We start from the raw sequence: 18,816 nt of genomic DNA on the forward strand, positions 1-18,816 counted from the left end.
GTCAAACCCGGAGAGAGATGTTCTCTGTTGAGGTGCAGGGGTTCCAGCACGTTGTCCTTTGGTTTTCTGAAATGCTTCTGCAGAAGCACCAGCCAGCATCTCTGAACCAGGACAGCTGAAGGCTGAGTCCTCAGGCTACCACCACAGTGACTGCAGGGTCTGCTTGGGAGTCTCCCTCACCAGCTTCCACAAAGCACTGGCCCCCAGTCCCTGGGACATACTCTGAGACCCGTGCAGGTGGGAAGAAAGAAAGAAGTCTCATCTTTAGCAAATTATTTATTTTAACAAGTCCCTGAATGGGCACTTCTAACTGTCCACTTTTCCATTTTCCCAGGAGACAGACTCTGGTTCTCTTTCCTCCACACCCAGCCCACCCTTACAGTCAGTCCTAGCCTGGAAGCCAAATTGGGGGTCAACAAAATGCTTCTCACTGGGGAATGCTTTAAAATTAATGATTCAATGGATAACTTTGGTTTTTAAGTCACTAATCTGTTCTTGTCATTTCATTTTAGATTTGGAAATGAGGAAATTGAGAGTATTTTCTCAGGCTTGGAGAACAACCAAAGGCTTCATGGCCTCAGTCTGCGTTACTGCGGTCTGGGGCCACAGAGCGGGTCAAGGCTGGGCACAGTCATAAGCCATAGCGCCATTTGGTGAGGCGTGTCCCTGGCTCCTCCCACTCATCTTGGCATTGCTCCCTCTTAAGTTACATGACCTGATTATTTACAAATTCTTCCAGTCCCTGACTTCCCTACATTTTCATTGTAATTTTATTCATCTTGGTTTTCTTCCACTAGGTTTTTGTTTTCAGGAAGTGGAAATAGCATCAAATAGACAATGTATTCTGTCTTCTCCCCACAGTGAGCTACATCTTGATGGCAATTACTTGCAGTGTTCCGGAGCCCTGGCTCTTCTCAAACCCATAGCAGAGTATGCAGAGATGCAGGGGCAAGACCAGTCAGCCGCATCCTCACCAGACACCAAAACCCCCACTCAGCTTCACCAGAGTAAGTGCTGGGGCATTTGGCACCAAACTACTGATGAAGCCACCTAAACAGGAAACTTTGTTCTGTGATTAAATGGACAATGGAAATTCTTCTTCCTGAGCTGTTAAATAGAACTTTTTCAGTTAAAAATGGCAGCAACTCAAATAGGAGTAAGGATAAATGACTCGTAGGAGTAAAGACAAAAGGGGTTTATTGGTTCACATAACTGGGAGGTCCATAAGTGAAACTGAATTCGGAGATGGTAGATTTCAGGGGCTTACACCATACCATCAGGAGACCCTGAGTTTGCAACCCTTGTGAGGGTTGGCTACCTTCTTTTCCCCAAACAGATTGGGTTCCAAGCAGGAAGAGACATTTGATGTGCCTGCTAGTTGTCTTAGGGCCGTATTGTTGTTAAGTGCCATCGAATTGGTTCTGACTCATAGTGACCTTGTATAGGGTTTCTGAGGAGCAGCTGGTGGGTTTGAACTGCTGACCTTGTGGTTTGCACTCCAGTACTCATCTTATAGCACCATACTATCATCAATTACATTAGGCAAATCTGCTACACAAGACCTATTTAAAGTGTTCAAAAGCAAAGATGTCAGTTTGAGGACTAAAGTGCATCTGACCCAAGCCAAAGTATTTTCAATAGCCTCATATGTATGTGAAAGTTGGACAACGAATAAGGAAGATTGTAGAAGAATTGATGCTTTTGAGTGATCGTGTTGGAGAAGAATATTGAAAGTATCATGGACTGCCAAACAAACAAACAAATGTGTGTTGGAATGCTCCTTAGAAGCCAGTATGGCAAGACTTCAGACATGTAATCACAAGGGACCAATTCCTGATGAAGGACCCTGGTAAAGTGGAGGGTCAACAAGAAAGAGGAAGCTCCTCAGCCAGATGGATTGGTACAGTGGCAGCAGCATTGGGCTTAAGCATTAACAATTGTGTGGCGGGTACAGGACCAAGCAGCATTTCATTCTGTTGTCACTACGAGTTGGAGTCAACTTAGTGGTACCTAACAACAACAACAATGCAATCAATAGGAAAATGTGAGACCCTCTCTTCCAGTGACCATGTGACAAATCCTGTAGATCGGACCCTAATTGGTTCTTCTTGGGTCATGTGCCTACTTCTGGAACAAATCCCTCAGGTCTGGGGCATGGTTAACTGGGATTGGCCAGAATATATGGCACATCCATTATGCTGAAAGGATGAAGCACTGTGATTAGCAGCCCCAGGTACCAGAATCACATGACTTGCAGTGGGGGAGTGACAATCCCCCAAAGAAGTAGACAAATGGAGACACTAGATGCAGAATACACAAAAACATCGTCAGATCACTGCTTTAAAATGGATTTCGTTTTATTTGTTTTAATAGGTCCCACATGGGAAAAAGATGAGGCTTTCTACTTTAGTAAGATTTCAGCCCTGGAAACCCTATACACGGTTGCTATTAGTCAGAACCAACTTAATGGGGCAGAACCATCACCACCAAGTACAGAAATGTGTGAAACATATTAATGCTGACCCTTTTTTTGTAACTGGCAACAGTTATATTAGCTGTGGAATCCTGGTGTGGTGCTGTAGGCTAATGCGTCAGACTGCAAAGTCATTTGAACTGCAAGGTTATTGGGTCAAGCTCACCAGCTGCTCCTCGGAAACCCTATACATGGTCACTATGGGTTGGAACTGACTCGATGGCACTTAACAACTACAACAACATATTAGTTATAGCAAGTGTTTGATAGCATAGACCTTCACTGAAATCTTATTCCAGCTGTGTGTGACTTTGAGTAAGTTACTAAATTGATTCAACTTCAGTTTCTTCAGCAGCAAAATGAAGATCATGATAAATATCCCAAAGGGCTTGTTGCTATGTGCTGTCAAGTTGGTTTCTTTCTACAACACAACAGTGTTTAGGGCCTCCCCACACTTGTTTCCCACTTCCTCCATTAACAAGCACACACAGGATACAACTCTGGTGAGGTGGTTAGCCAACGTACCTACCCCACCCTATGCCTGGCCACAGATGGATACAAGACCTAAGCTCCACCCACTGAACTCTACCACCTTGAAATGTGACCAGATTTTCTTTTTAAGCATTAAAAGAAATGGTGGAAATCTTATCCTTTGCAAAGTTTTAAACTTAAAATGAGAACATACAGATATCAACCTGCCAGACTCCTGGTCACTGTCCAGGACTGTGGACACTGGGCTTAAAACTGGATGCACAAAGACATTCTAAGGAGTTTCAGGGGCTGCAGATTATTTTAAAGAAATTTCCAGATTCTCAACTTTCATCAAACCCCAGTATCTGTGGTTAAATGTTTTGGTCACAATTATTCTTTGCCCACTCCAAAAATTTAACGAGGTGCTTTGCCCTGGGGTGTAAACACAAGCCTGCTGTGGCACTGTAGGATAAACACTAGACTGCTAACCAACCATATGGTTGGTGGTTCAAACCCACCAGCGGCTCCTCAGAAACCCTATACAGGGCTGCCATGACTCAGAACCGTCTCAGCAGCACTTAACAACAACAACAATGTAACTATTGAGAAAGTGAACAATTTTCATAACTCAGTGATAAACAACTGTTTTGCAGCTCAGGTGGTTTTCAATTTTTGCTTTTTACAAAATTGAAGAAGTTGCTGACTTTAAAAAAACTTGATTTTTGGTGGGTTGTTTTTTTTTTTTTTTGTGTGTGTGTGTGTGTGTGTGTGTGTGTGTGTGATAGACCACTATGTGATTTACAGCATACAACTAAGGAGTTCAAAAAACTTAGTAATAATTCTGTGACAAAATTCAATCAGAATTACCCAGGTAAATTAGAATTCCAGGTAAATAATTGTTTTTTAATATAATTATGTCCCAATTAAAATGATTTGTTGCTCACCTAACATTTAAATTTAACTGGGTGACCTATATATTTTTAGGGGCAGTACTAACTCTGCCAAAGAAGCCCTGGTGGTGCAGTGACTAAGCACTGCACTGCTAACTGTAAAGTCAGTTGTTGGTTTCCACTCACATGGGAGAAAGCTGTGGCAGTCTGGTCCCATAAAGATGTACAGACTCGGAAACACTCAGAAACAATTCTACTCTGTTCTAGCAGGTGGCTATGAATTGAAACTAACTCCTTAGCAATGGATGAGTTTCTTAATCTAGCAAGTTGATTCCATTCCTAACTTGTGTGAACATGAGTTCTCAGAACTGACAGCTGCAAAACAATAAAAAACCAATGAAATGCTAACAAATGCTTTGCCTCATATTAGTTGTAAGTCATCTTCTTCAATAAATATGTTAATTGTAAAAATAAATATAACAGTGCCAACCATATCACAGAGATGTGCATTCAATAAAATTTTATTTTTATATATTCAATTGTTGTTGTTGTTGTTAAGTGCCATTGAGTCAGTTCTAGCCCATAGCGACCCTGTATAGGGTTTCCGAGGAGCAGGTGGTGAGCTTGGGCCTTCAACCTTGTAGTTCAATGGCTTTGCAGTCTGGCACATTAACTCACAACACCACACCAGGACTCCATATATTCAATTGTTATGTTGTTGTTGTTATGTTCCGTGGAGTCAGTTCTGACTCATAGCGACCCTGTACAGGGTTTCTGAGGCTGTAAATCTTTATGGGAGCAGAAAGCCTCATCTTTCTCCCGTGGAACAGCTGGTAGTTTCGAACTGATGACCGTGAGGTTAGCAGCCCAATTCGTAATCACTACACTACCAGAGCTCCTTATATTCAATTAGGACTTATAAAACTGTGTTGATCAACTGTATGTGCTTCTAAAATTGAATGATTCATTCAAGTGGAAATGTTAACACTTAGAGCCTAATGGTCCCAAGATTTCTTTTTTAATTTAAATATTATACGGGTTACATTTTATCACAAAAAAATGTACTACAGGATGGTCTATAAAGACTTTTAAATGTAAAATTCTATAGGGTAAGTAAAATGGAAATATAAGTAAAAGAACAAGAAGGAAAGGAAATTATAAAATTTTCGATTGCTAAAGAAGAGTTAGCAACACAAAATGAAGAGAAACAGCTGCAAGCATCCATTAATAATCAGAGCATGGAATGTACAAAGTATGAATCTAGGAAAATTGAAAATTGTCAGAAATGAAATGGAACACATAAAGATCAATATTGTAGGCATTAATAAGCTGAAATGGATTGGTATTGGTAATGTTGAATCTGACAATCACATATGGTTGTTTACTATGCCAAGAACAAGTTCAAGAGGAATGGAGTTGCATTCAGCATCAAAAATAACACTTCAAGGTCTATCTTGAAATACAATGCTGTCTATGATAGGATAATTTCCATATACCTACAAAGAAGACCAGTTAATACCATTATTATTCAGATTACACATCAACCACTAAAACCAGTGATAATGAAATTTAAGAATTCTACCAACTTCTTCAGTCTGAAATTGATCAACTATGCAATCAAGATGTATTGATAATTACTGGAGGTTGGAGACAAAGAGGAAGGATCGGTAGTTGGTACACATGGACCACACCAGATGCAATGCACAGAAATAAAATTGACTACATCTGTGGGAGGAAACAATGGAAATGCGTAATACCAACCACCAAAACAAGGTCAGGACCCAACCAACTGTGCTCATATGCAAGTTCAGGTGGAAGCTGAAGAAAATTAAAACAACTCCATGAGAGTCAAAGTACGACCTTTAACACATCCCACCTAATTTGGAGACCATCTAAATTGACACTAATGACTGAAAACCAGAAGCGTTATGGGATGACATCAAGAACATCATACAATATTGACGGATGGTGCAGGACCAGAGAGTGTTATATTCTGTTGTGCATAGGGTCCCTATGAATTGGAACCAACATGATAGCACCTAACAACAATCTTACCTCATTAACATCATTGTTTTTATCATTAAGTGCCATTGAGTCAGTTACTGCCTATGGTGGTGGTGGTGGTTGTTATGTGCCATGGAGTCGGTTCTGACTCATAGTGACCCGTACAGTGTTTCCAAGGCTATAAATCTTTACAGGAGCAGAAAGCCTCATCTTTCTCCCACGGAACAGCCGGTAGTTTCAAACTGCTGATCTTACAGTTCGCAGCCCGATTCATTACCACTAGGCTACTAGAGCTCCTAGTTTTGAACTGCTGACTATGAGACTAACAGTCCAATTTGTAATGATATGCTACTAGAGTTCTTTCACCACCCATAGCAACCCTGTATAGTTTCAGAGGAGCGGCTGGTGAGTTTGAACTGCTGAACTTACAGTTCAAACATAGAGGTTAGAATTTACCACACAGAAAAATTACATCCGATCACAAAATGGAAGATAATTACATGATACGATTCAGTTTTTTGTGTTTTTTTGTTTGTTTGTTTTACTTTTTATTGTTAACTGAGCGAAGGTTAACAGGCAAGATCATTGTTGTTGTTGTTAAGTGCCGTCGAGTCGGTTCCGACCCATAGCGACCCTGTACAGGGTTTCCAAGGGTGTAAATCTTTACGGGAGTAGAAAGCCTCATCTTTCTCCCGCGGAGCGGCTGGTAGTTTCGAACTGCTGACCTTAAGGTTCGCAGCCCGATTCATAACCACTACGCTACCAGAATTCCTTGGCAAGATCATTAGCAAAACAAAAAATATATCTTCATTTGAGTGTCCTACCGGCATATTCTGCAAGCCAACTTCCTGCCCACAGGCACACAGCTTTACTCACTCAATGGGCCTAGAGCCTGCAGCTGCTCTATCTCTCTATGACATCGCCTCTGCAACTGACTCAACTGTCGAGCTTTTCTAGGTAGGATCTCATGAACCACTTATGCTTTTCCTTCTTGATGGTCCTGAGATTGTGTGTTACTGAAATGAAAGATGAACTACTTCCCCCTTTTAGTTATACATCTTCTAAAATTACAGTTGTGACAATAGCAATTAATCCTGCCAACAATTACTCACAAATGAATCATAAAATCCTATCAGCATCACCCCCCAACCCCTTTCACCAGATCCATCTGGAGAAGAGGAAAACTATCCAGTGGGGATTCTACCTAACCCCCTTGTTCTGAAACAAAGCACACTCATGAAAGCTTGTAAGCCAGTCAGTTTGTTGACACTCGTTTTTGAGAGACATCTCAATACATAACACATGTCCAAAATGTGTTCCTCTCTGCCAAATTCTTACTAACCTTAGGGATTCAGAGCCCATCTTAAAGAAGGCAGCTGTGACTATGTAGAAGAATTAGCACAAAGTGGTAGGCTTGCAGGAAGGTTCTGGGCCCAGTTCATGGTATGTCTTTCATCAGCCTTTGAGGAAAAAAAACTTGCAAAAAACAGAATTGGACTGAAGTGATTGTGATTTTGACAATAGGTCACATTATTCTCTCTTGGGAGAAATACCTCTGCCCAAAACATGTATAAATGAAGGCAACAACCAATATCAACAGATGTCATTCAACAGATGAGAGTATTGAATTAATAATATAATGAATCCAATTAATGTCACTAAATTGTATATAGGTAGATTGTTGAAATGGCAAGCGTTCTATTACATATATATATATCACAATTTTTAAAAAAATATCTGTCAACTTTGAATAGGCTTTTTCTTTAATTTTTTTTAAAAAAATCTGTTCTTTCATGCAGCCAGCCAGAATGGAAGTTCAACTTTGAACCTGAATACAAAATCATCTGGAGCTGTAACAGTGAAAAATGCTTCAGGGAAGAAAAAAAAAAAAAAAAGGTATTTTTGTTGCGGCTGTTTTAACTATTCCATGTACTTCCCTTGTCCTCTAAATTACTTTTTCCTTTCATGGGCTGTGTTTTTACTAGTAAGTACACCATTCCTCATTTAGCAATCTGGTTGTTATATGAAAACTGGCATTATGTGAAAATGGAGGATCGCTCTATTATCACGTAACTACCAAATTACATAATTATGTAACTGCCAAACAACTGACAATCATCGTCTAGCCAAATGGGCACATGACCTTAACCATCACAATCAGCATTGTTCTCTTCTCACATCTAGGTGTTTGTTACTGCCAGACATACGTTGTCAATGCACAAAATAGTGTGATAGATTTTTCATTAACATTGTAAATGTGAAATGTCAGATAACTAGATATTTGGTAGATACTATTTACCCAAATAGAAAGAAAAAAATCACAACTGGAGAAAAAGACTTGTGGTTTCATATCAATCAGATTCCAGTCTAGCCAGACATGTCCACTGAAGGATTTAGTCTTTGGCAGATCCACCAAGGCCAAAAGAGAATTATAGTGCCTTCAGAGGTCTGGGAATATCTCTGTAGTGAACGACAAGAAGATCCTGGTAAATTTAGCATGGAGACCTCTTTCCTATCCATGATCCTTATTTAGTACCAGAAACTTAGTGGTGTTGAAGGAATTTTGATAAATCACCATATCCATCAACCTGCCTGCAAGCAGGATTAAACTAATAAATTGTCCCATTATTAAAGATTGGCAGCCAATAGTCTACTCCTGACAATTCCACCAATAGCTGTATTTCAGTATACCTCTTCTGCAGGATGAGGTCTTTGTATTCATAGGTTTCTAAATTCCTCTCTAGCACTAACATTTTGAAATTCTCAAGAAAGATCATATGCTATGTCATGAGAACTGTCTTTGGGAAACTCATTTTGGATGCTAACTTAAATTTATGTTGTTTTATTTTAGGCCACTTAAATTTTTTTCTGTAGTTTGTGGAAGGCAACACGTCCTTCTAATGAAACTCTTTGGCCTTTGGATTTTTTTTCTTCAATTTCAATCTGTCTTTGTGTGGTCGTTTTTCTGTCCTTGAATTATCCTTGTATCTCCTCCGTGAAATCACACTGAGTTAGAAAAATACTATGTTTTTTATTTTTAACTTTTATTGTGAATTGAGTGAAGAGCAGATCATCAGTTTTACACTCAACAAATTGTACACTTGATTTCATCTTAGTGATTGCAATCCCTTCCATGCAACATCATGAATCCCACTTCCTCCCTGTGATTGTTTCCATTCTTCCTTCTTTTTCAACCCTTCTGAATGCTGTCCTTAGGTAGATGCTGCCCTGTTGATCTTGAATTGTTGACTATTTCATGGTTTGCATACCTCATTAGTGTTGCCCCCCTGTACTACACTACTCCTTGGCTGAAAATTGAATCATGAGGGTGAATTCAGTTCCAAACTTGAAGGGTGACCAACGGCCATAATCTCTTTCTGACCAGTAAATCTGATCTTTTTAATGATTTTGAATTTTGTTCCACATTTTCTCCAACTCTACCCAGGACCTTCTAATGTGAATCCTTTCAGAGCAGTTTGTAATGGTAGCCAGGCACCATCAAGTTATTCTGGTCTCAAGGTTGTGGAGACGGATGTTCACTTGGTCCAATAGTTTCCAAGCATCTTCAGTTTTCATCATTCTTTCCTCTGCACAGGGAGAGACCAATTGTTGCATCTTTGATGGCTGTTTGCGAACTTTTAAGATCCCAGTTGCTACTCAACCAAGTTGGGTTCAAAACAGTGTGTTTGTGAACTATGTTATGGCAATTGGTTATGGTGTCCCCTGAGACTATGGTCCTGAGCCCCCAGACCCAGAAACATATTCCCTTAAAGTGTCTGGTAATATCTAAGAGGTTTCCATAATGTGGCCCTGCTATATGCTCCACCATATTATTGGATGTTTACGGCAAAGGTAAATGTTGTTGTTGTTGTTAAGTGCCATCAAGTCAGTTCCGACTCATAGTGACCCTGTATAGGGTTTATGAGGAGCGGCTGGTGGGCTTGCCAACCGTGAGCTTCAACCGACCTTGCATTCCAGCACATTAACCCACAGCACCATACCAGGACTCCAAAGGTAAATGCCCATGTACAAATATCCTCTGAGGAAACTTTTTATACTTTTGAGTGTATTCCCACTCTCCTCCGCCCCCCCCCCCCCCCCCCACACACACACTCTTTCAGTCTTGGCATCTATCCTGAGATCACTGTTATTGCAGGATTGTGTATATAACAGTGTTTACATCTGTTCCCTTTAACTCTTACACTCCTCTCCGGGTCTTCTGCTTTCATCATTCTCTGACAACTTCCCTCTTGTTGAAAAATGTCAATTCTTATCATCTAAGAAACCAATGGGAAATCTACAATTAGAAAATGTATCAGACCTTGTTTCTGTTGTCTCATATAAACATGGTCTTCATTCTGGATAGTTCTGGTAGGTTTTGGAATATCTGTTAAAAAGGAAAAAGCAGGCTGTGGTGTCATTTTTGATGGTTACCATCTGGGAATATTTTCAACACAAAATTCTTTCAGAGGAATCATTTATAGTTGCTGTGGAGATGAGAATGATCATTATCTCTAAGACAGGTAACCCTACAGAGGGAAGTTCCTAAGCTAGGCCAATGGACAGCTGAGAAAAGGGGTGTACTGGGCCACTAATTCTAACTCTGCATCTCAACTTAACCAAAAGCGGTAACAAGGACAAGGACTGAGTTCTTGAGTCACACTGTGTGGCCAACTTGGCATTACAAAAAGACCCCAAAAGGTCAAAATCTATTTGAGAATGACAAGACCTCTCAAGGCTGGAGAAAGGCCCTGATCACTTCTATTTATTGAATTTCTTGATTTAAAAAGAAGACAAAATGCCAAAGCAAGGTTATGAAATTTTGTAACACATGAAAATATCAGTGAACAAATCGCGATGTCATGAAGCAATCATGCCGGGGTCTGAATGTGTGGAGGGAGAGTTTCTCAGAGTGGAATATTTTCTTGCTTTTCAGAGTACACCAACTCCTATGCACCTCTCTCCACTCTGTACACATACTCCTCCACTCAATACATATAGTACCAGTCCCATAGGCCCTGGTCATACTGGACCCCTATAGAAGGTGGATGGTTGTGGGAAAAGTCAAAAAGAGCAACACAACTATTCCTCCTTTAGCTTTTAAACCATAGTTGTGTTAAGGCCCAGACTATAACAATGTCTTTTAGCTACTAAACCCTGGCACAAAAGTGCTAGACTTGCCTCTTTTGACCTTTGTGAGCTACATGGACTCTCATTGGTCTCCCTGGGGAGTCCAGTATCTTATTTAATTAACATTTTTCCAAGGAAGAGCTCCAGGTTGCCTGTGGTCATTCTTTAACTCAATGTTGACATGATAAGATTTCCTCAGGGCCCTTCTGGACTGGTACTATGAAGGAAATAGTAAGTTACCTTCCTATCTCAGCAGCTGTGTCAACAGAAAATGGTTACTGAATGCTAGCTAGACCTTTGAGAGGATTCAAAGTGTGTTTCTGAGACAGGATTCATACTTAGGAAACACAAGTTAGTTCCTACCGCAGGTCAAGTATGGATATTGGAGTTAGAGGAGAATGAGAGGTGAGTGTCGAGGAAGGCTTCAATGAATAATGAGGTAGAAGCTGAACGGGAAAGAACTTAAATGAGGAAAAAGGCCCTAACCCAAGCTAATGACCCATGCCTAGTTTAGCTTGAATGAAGAATGTGTCTTCCAAGAAATCCTTTGCCTCAAATTAGCAGAAACTATTTTGTATCAAAGTTTTTGTATGGTGATGCAGTATAGTGCACGAGATTGCAAGGTCAGTTTGAGCTACAAGGTCGGCAGTTCAAACCTACCAGTCACTCCTTTGAAGTCCTATACAGGGTTTCTATGAGTCAGAATCAACTCAATGGCACTTAACAACAACAAATTTTATATCTAATCTATACTTATAGTTTCTCAGAATGGGGGACATTTTCTTGCTTTTCAGAGTTCACAGAGCAAGAATTAAAAAAACAAAACAAAAAAACCAGTTTTCCACATTGGATGATTATTTTTGCTGTCATAAGTGTGTATGTGTGTGTGTGACAGACAGAGACAGAGAGAGAGAGAGAGAGAGAGAGAGAGAAAGAGTTTCACTTGTTAGAAAATAGAAAGTCAGACTCAGCTGCTTTACACCAACCTCTTGGGTGAGGAGTCCAGATGGTTTCCATTTGGTCCCATTAAGAAACAGCCAAACTATTTTTATGCACTCCTTTTTGTGGAAGGGAAACGTTTGGCCTGATGCTTGGAAAATTGATCCTCCAATACTATGCAAGTCAAAACCTCCAAGCAGAAGTCAGATACCAGTTATTATTCATCTCCAAATGCTTACCTACAAGAACTTGACAATTTTACACTTACCAGTTATTTATAAGTTGACAGAAGCAAAATATCCCATTTCTATAAATGCAAAACTTTGTTCAAATCAGTCCCTCCTCAAAGTGCCACTAAATATGAAAAATTATTAGACCTGTGGTTCTCAAACTTGAGCAGCATCAGAATCACCCAGAGGACTTTCCTAATTTTAAAGCTTGCAGTAAGTAGTCATTTGTTCTGTTCAAACAACTGCCTGTTGGGTTATGTGCAGGTTCTGCATTTTTAAGTGCTATAACTGGTCACTTCTTATTTTGGAAGTACAATTAAGTATTCTAGAATTCCCATTCTTTGCAATGTTATCTGTAGTTTGCTATGATCCACACAGTTGAATGTCTTTGCATAGTCAAGAAAACACAAGTAAACATCTTTCTGATCTTCTCTACTTTCAGCTAAGATCCAGCTGATGTCAGCAGTGATATTCCTTGTTCCATGTCCTCTTCTGGATCTGGCTTGAATTTCTAGCAGATCTTTATGTACTGCTGCAACTGTTTTTGAATGATCTTCAACAAAATTTTATTTGGGTATGATATTGTTGTTGCTAAGTACCATGAGTGGAGTCAGTTCCAACTCACAATGACACTGTTTAGGGTTTTTGAGGGTAGATTTGAATCGATGACCCTGCAGTTCAAACCAACCTTGTGGCCCAGCGCATTATTCTGAAGTGCCACACCAGGACTCCTGGGTATGATATTGTTGTTGTTGTTGTTGTTAAGTGTCATCAAGTCAGTTCCAACCCATAGAGACTCTGTATAGGGTTTCCGAGGAGCAGCTGGTGAGATTGAACTTCCAACGTTGTGGTTCAAACCGACTTTGCAGTTGAACACATTAACCCACAGCACCACACCAGGACTCCAGGGTATGATTTTACAAGAAGTAAATTAACATAGACTTTTAGCCTTGCAGATATGTTGATCCATGTAAGTTGGGCTTACAAAAAATGTTTTTGTTGTTATATCTAACTACAGAGATATTTTTATTAATAGGATAGTAATAATAATAAATTTCTGATGAAACACTGCACAAAAGTTTTATAAATTGTCATTTTGGTGTCATTCCCTCTGACAATACATCCATTGTACCACTCCAGTAATGTCACTGATTCAAGAGGATAATAATGTCTGGCTTGGCCTCTGCCTAGTCACCAATCTGTGAGGTCAAAACAAGTCAGGAGATATATGAAGACCAAAAGAATTGTCATCTACAAATTAGATGGTTCTGCTGTTTTACGGCCATTCATTTAGGCCCTAAAAGTTCCTGAAAGACTCAAGATAACCCTCATGGGTGTCCTGTCTTCTGAACCTACTCTAACTGTCAGCACAAGCCCACATCACAGGATTTAGAACTGGGAGGGTCGATGCATGACTTAGACATGTATAGTGGGGGAAATCCAGTCAAAAAAGGGTCAATCTACATACAAGCTTGGGAATATTAGACTTTTACTAGAGAATCAGTGTTGCCCGACTGGTAAATCCACTTTACCAAATAAGGCATTCTTGCTTACATCATAGCCACAGTCCATAGAAATGCCAACAGCATTAAGGAATGCAAGGGCTGAGTTAAAAGTCCAAGATGTAATCTTCAAAACAGTTTTATTAGTTCCAAAACAGGACGTGACCAGTTACAATCCTGAAATTATTTTTCTTGGGATTTCATCCTGGGGTGACAACTAAACAATGAAAATCTTTATGGAATGATTCCAAGGTCCAACATAGATTAGCTTTCACTTCCTTAACATCTGTAATCAAACAAACTGAATTTATGTTCTAGTTTATAAAATTCTGGTAATTACACGGGAAATTACACATACTCCATGTTGATGGAAAGAAGCTATTTTCAACAACTTAAAAGCAATTTGAACAACAAGAAGAAGGTCCTACCAGGATTTGACATTCACAGATTTGTGTAGTGATTAAACAGAATAAACTGACGGCAGCCTGATACATAATGCCCATCTGCTCTGGTGGTCCTCCAAGAGATTAGAGAGTGCAGGGAAAAAATAAGGAACCTCATGTTCTGGGAGAATGATTCCATGAAAACTTATACTTAACCTTTGAGTGCTGGCCTATATGCAAAATAGAACTTTCTCTGGAAGGAATGAGAAGAATTTCATCTTGGAAAAAGCAAGAGCATTCTGTTGTGAAGTGCCGTCAAGTTAGTTCTGATCCATAGCGACTCTGTATAGGGTCGAGGAGCAGCTGGTGAGCTTGACCTGATGACCTTGCAGTTCAAACAGCTTTGCAGTCTGGTGTATTAACCCACAGCACCACACCAGGACTCCATGAGCATTCTAGACAGATAGAAACATGAGAAAGCCTCCAACGGTGATGAAGCTGGAGTGTTCAGCATATGGCAAATGTGACATTAACAGCAATATGGTCACTGTGGGAGAGGCTGGAGATGGAGAGGAAAAGGCCAATGGAGCCACATGACCAAGGCCGTGCATGTCAAACTAAGGAGGTTGACTTTCTCCTATGTACAAAGGGCGAGCTAATAATGGCTTTGAAGCAGTGATGTAGTGAGATTTGGGTTTTGAAATGTGACTCAGGCAGCTTTGCAAAATATGTTTTAGAGAGATAAACATCTGGAAGATAGAAGATTAGTTTAGACGTTTTTAGTTCAGACAAGAGACGATAAAGCCCAGAGCAGAGACTGCCATGATGGAGAGATAAATGTTAATTGACAGAACCTACTGACCACTATGGAGTCCTGGTGTAGTGCTATAGAATAAGCACTAGAAAGCTAAACACAAGGTTGGCTTGTGACCTTATACAGGGTCACTATGAGTCGAAACTAGCTTGACGTCACTTAACAACAACAATATCTTGATTGTATGTTTGATCCATTTCAGATTGGAAAAGTTGATAGAATTGTTCAATTTCATCATTACTGGCTTTAGTGGTTGGTGTGTAAATTTGAATAATAGCAATATTAAGTGGTTTTCCTTGTAGGTGTATGGATATTGTCCTATCAAAGACAGCATTGTATTTCCAGATAGATCTTAAAATGTTCTTTTTGATGATGAATGCTTTGTCATTCCTCTTGAATCTGTTGATCCCAGCATTATAAATCATATGATTGTGAGATTCAAAATGGCCAATGCCAGTCCATGTCACCTCACTAATGCTTAAGAATGGACAAAACGATGGGTCTTTTCCAATAAATTGACCAGGTAACTGTCTTCCAAATTTCTTGGCATAGATAAGTGATTCTACCTCCAGTGCTACATCAGTTTGCTGAAAGATTTCATTTGTAGTCCATCAATTCCCAGAGCCTTGTTCTTTGCCAATGCCTTCAGTGCACATTCATTGGACTTCTTCCTTCAGTATTATTGACTTTTGATCATATGCTACCTCTTGAATTGGTTGAACATCAACCATTTCTATTTGGTACATGACTCTATCTATTCCTTTCATCTTTTGATGCTTTCTGCATCATTCAATATTTTGCCTAAAGAATCCTTCAATATTTCAAGTTGAGGCTTTCATTTTTCCTTCAGTTCCCCCAGCTTGAGAAATGCTGAGCACCTTCTTCCCTTTTGGTTTTCTAACTCCAAATCTTTACACATTTTATTTGACTTTGTCTTTTTGAGCTGCCCTTTGAAATTTTCTGTTCAGCTCTTTTACCTCCTCATTTCTTCCACTTGCCTTAGCATCTCTACTCTGGAGAGCAAGTTTCAGAGTCTCTTCTGACATCCATTTTGGTCTTTTCTTTCTCCCTTTTATTAGAGGAAGAGGCTTTATTGCCGGCGGAGCATCAGTGGACTAACATCCCAAATACAGAGCTCCCCAGTACAGCTTTCCTACTAGCTTTATATAGGATTACATAGGACTGAGTGGTGAAACCACTGTGTTACTTTCTCATTGGTGGTTCCTAGATAAGTGGCTTTTTACAAAAGCAGAAGAAGCTGTTAGCTTCTTTTGTGTGTGGCTTAGGCCTCAAGATCTCATGGGCAGGGGCCTCTTCCCTCATTCCTAGGCCTCGATGTCTTATAGCCAGGCCTCAAGGTGAAGGTCTGTTCTACGTAAGTGCCTCCCAAAAGACAAAAATCAGATCCATTCATTACACTCTGAGCTAAATAGACCCAAATGTTTTCATCCCTTTGAAAGGGAATAACATCTTGCGAGCATCCCATTGCAAAGGCGGAGATATCTTTATTTTAAGTGGGATGTTTATCTTTTTGTTTTGTTTTGTCTTTATCTTTATCTTTAATTGGGACCTGAGGTCCAGGTGGTCCTGTCCACTGATGGTTAAGACTTGATTCCAATATGGTGCATCCAAATTTGAGTCTGCCTAACTTGACAGCTGATGGGGTGACTATGAAGACTTCCCAGGGTCCAGTCCACTTTTCTTCTAACTGGTTTTCAGGCCTGTCTCTCCACGTTCTGAGCAGAAGGGGTCAGGTTACCTGTAGAGGAGGAAGCAGCCCTGGGAAGAGCAATTTTAAGAATAATAGAAAGTGCGTGGTGAAGGTGTACATTCAAATCTTGGCTGTAGTCAGGTAGAGAGTTGAGGGAAGCTGACTGGAAAGGTTTACTATATGCAATTTCATAAGGGCTCAATTTTAGCCCATTTCTGGGGGCTACCTGAATTCGGAACAGGGCTAAGGCAACACCTGGTCCCAATGTAGATAAATTTCCTGACAGTTTTGCCATTTGTTTCTTTAGAGTATGCTTCATTTTATCTAACCTCCATGGTGAGTGCAATCTCTAGTTCATCTGGAGGTGTTTGCTGCTTTGTTATCACTTTGGACACTTTTTGGAAGTCCAAACTTATCTCCAAGAGGATTTTCACTATTTCTGAAATTCTTAGTTCAGGTGGGGAAAACCTCTACCCAACCAGAAAAGGTGTCTACAAAAACAAAACCAGCAAATATTTAATTCCCCCTCTTAGGGGCATCTGCATGAAGTTAATTTTCAAGGGGTTGTTTACCTTGATATTGGTGCAGGACAGCCTGTTTTGGGATTGTTCTTGAGACAGGTAAAACAGTTAAAGCTAATATCCTGGATGATTTTTTTTTATTTCTTGCCCTAGAGTGAGGGCCTAATGAACCAAGTCAGGGCCTCTTTCCTGTAGTGGGTCATTTTATGGATTCACTTAAGAAGAACAGGGGCTATTTTTCACAGGATCAGAACCATTCTATTGCCATTCACTTTCTAGCTTTTAACCTCTCAGAACCAGAAAAATTCCATCGTCATTCACTTTTCATCCTTTACCTCTCTCTCAAATCCTTTTGCCTCAGTCCAACTCAAGCCCTCTGGGTACACATTCACAGTCTTTCTTGCCAACATTTCTAATGCCCTCATCAGTGCAATCAGTTTGGCTTTTTGAGCCGAGGTCCCCGGCAGGAGGGCTATTGCCTCCACCTGGTCTTGTAAGATTACTATTATACACTCTGCTATCCGAGTCCCTTTCTCCACGTAACTAGGTCTGTTCATGAATAATGTCTAGTCCACCAGATACAGTTAAACAAGTCAGGTTGGCTGGAAAATACTTGGTCAATGATTTCTATATAATCATGGTTCAGCCCTCCAGTTGCCACTTCAGGGAGAAGGAAGGTAGGTTTAGTCACCCCATAATTCTCAGGGTAATATTTGTATTGCCTGGTAAAATAACCTGGTATTGACTTATCCATTCTGTCGTGAGCCATAGGCTTCCCTTCTTTTGCAGCAGGGAGACCACCTCACAGGGACAGTGATGGGCTGGCCAGAGTGAATTTCTTGGCCTTATTCCTTAGAGGATATTGGTTTCTGTGGGATGGTCAGCTTCCAGGCTTCAATCAGACCTTGATGGGGGATGCCTATTGGTTCTCCCTAGAGTTCCACTAGCCCATACCAGGGATTTATCTGATTGTCAATCTCCTTAGGCCAATGTGACTGGTTTCCTGAGTTTGAATCAGTAATTGCCAGGCATGTTCATGAGGAACCTCCATCTGCAGACTTTTGGTTTCAGAAACTTGTTTGAACATGCAACTTTGGAAGCAGGTCCTGGCCTAGTAAGGGAACAGGGCAGTCATTTTCTTTTCCCCAATGAAGCAGTCTAGGAAGAACTAGTCCTTAGGCCTCCCTGAGATCTCAGTCACCATCACTGAACAGAATGATGGGAAATTCAGAGGTGTACTGACTACTGAGTAAGTGGCCCCAGTGTCCACCAAAAATCCACAGTCTGTTCCCATTGTTATTTTCAGCCAAGGTTCCTGGGGGAGGGAGGTGGCAATAGGGGTGGCAGAGGTTGATGTCAAATCATGCTGGACTCCCTTCCCCCTGGTCACTGTCAGTCTTCTTCAGACAATGAAGTTTGTTCAACCATCTGTTGAATTGAAAGTGGCTTTTTCTGCCAGATCCTCCCCTAAGATTTAGACATTCATTTTTCCAGTGTCCAAGTTTTTTGCAATAAGTACACACATCATTGCTTAAGGCCTCTTTCCTTTCAGGAGTCCTCCCTGGGGCCCCACAGGCTTACCTCTAGTGATCTTTAGGAAGACAGTAATGGCTTGCGACTTTTCGTACTCTCGGCTGTTAAATACCTCAAAGGTGACATCCATCAGCTGGGATGGATTCATGCCAATTTCCCTGTGGAATGTCTTTCTAATATCTGGGGTGTTTGGGGAGATAAAAGTCATGTTAACC

Source organism: Chrysochloris asiatica, unplaced genomic scaffold (assembly GCF_000296735.1).
Source record: "Chrysochloris asiatica unplaced genomic scaffold, ChrAsi1.0 scaffold00136, whole genome shotgun sequence".
Lineage (NCBI taxonomy): Eukaryota > Metazoa > Chordata > Mammalia > Afrosoricida > Chrysochloridae > Chrysochloris > Chrysochloris asiatica.